This window comes from Euprymna scolopes, chromosome 13, assembly GCF_053919585.1.
Source record: "Euprymna scolopes isolate OS-2025 chromosome 13, ASM5391958v1, whole genome shotgun sequence".
Classification (NCBI taxonomy): domain Eukaryota; kingdom Metazoa; phylum Mollusca; class Cephalopoda; order Sepiida; family Sepiolidae; genus Euprymna; species Euprymna scolopes.
This window is the reverse complement of record NC_136494.1, coordinates 126,032,051-126,033,520: the sequence shown is the minus strand read 5'-3', so window position 1 is coordinate 126,033,520 and position 1,470 is coordinate 126,032,051.

Sequence of the window (1,470 nt, the reverse complement as noted above, 5' to 3'; positions counted from 1 at the left end):
TCATAATAACACAACCAAAATAAAAACCAATCCTACTTCATTCTTTTCATTTTTTTTACACAGTGATCACCACTTATCAAGGCCCGGAAGCCACTCAGGAATAAGGGTTAATTATTTAAAACAATTGTTTTGGAATATTGGTGAAACTTGAAACAAGTGATGCGCTTAAACTAGTTAATAACTTGAGTGCCATTTTTAAATGTTTTGACATCTTGTTCTTCCAGTAATGAATTATTCTCTCACAGCAAAGAAGCACTGATGTTTATTGGAGTGCGATATCATTTTTCTAGTGCATTTTAAAATATTAATCGCGAAAAAATATATCGCCAATAAATTTCATCAAGGAAATTTGAAAATAGTTTGGCCAAGTTTTGGAAAAATGCAAATGAATCAAATCAGATCTCTTTTGGGTCTGAATAGAGTCTTTCTGATGCAGGTTATACAATAAATTTTAACTGTCCCATTTGGTATAATGGAAAAGTGTTCTCTAATGGGTTCAATTCTTAGTTCTTCATAAAACTTTATATATATTACTAGATGTACACGGTCTTGCCCGGTATTAAGCGTAACGTTAAATTCCTTAAAAAAATACATGAAAGAAAAACTCAGAAAGAACCTGAGACATGTGCATGCAAGTATTATGTTTATTCTAAACAGTTCATTTCTTGTAAGTAAAAATAAAAATACTCGAGCTGAGAAACTTAGAGACAGCGAGTCATGTACGATAACCAATAGGCCAGCTTGACACGTTTTAAAAAAAAGTCTTTTCAAACCTACTTATTCTTAACATAAGGAAGTTGCCATGTGAACAATTTACACATGCGCAGTCGTGAAACAGTTGACAAGCAGATAAAATCTGATGATCTCTAAGCAGCAATTTTCAATTTTGACTCCTTAGCAGCCCCTTTTCCGAATAAAAACCGATTAAAATTTTTTCCACATGCCGAAATACCCTATATACTAAATTTCAAGTCGGTAGATCAAAAATTCGTTGAGAATATAGGTTGAGAGTTGTCCTCTCTCTCTCTCTCTCTCTCTCTCTCTCTCTCTCTACCTCTCTCTCTCTATCTATCTATCTCACACACACATACACACTGGCATTCTCACTTTTATAGATATATAGATATATCTTTATATTTAAAATATATTTGACCTTGCCTATCCAAAGCAAACATCGTTATTCTTTGAAACACAATATATTCGGTTTTATTTTGAATGCAAATAAAGGCAACGGAAACAAATCTCGGAAATGGAACACGTGTTCCATATATTTAAAGTAAACACTTCATTATAATAATGGAATGTAATTTCTTCGGATGGATATCAGTAAAGTAAATATATATATTAAAAAAAAAACGGAGGAATTTGAATCTTTCTGAAATTATCTTCAGCTTTTAAGCGTGTTTTTGGTATGATTACATGATTTGCAAGCTGAGTAAATGCATCATAATTAATCTCTGCTAAACTTTC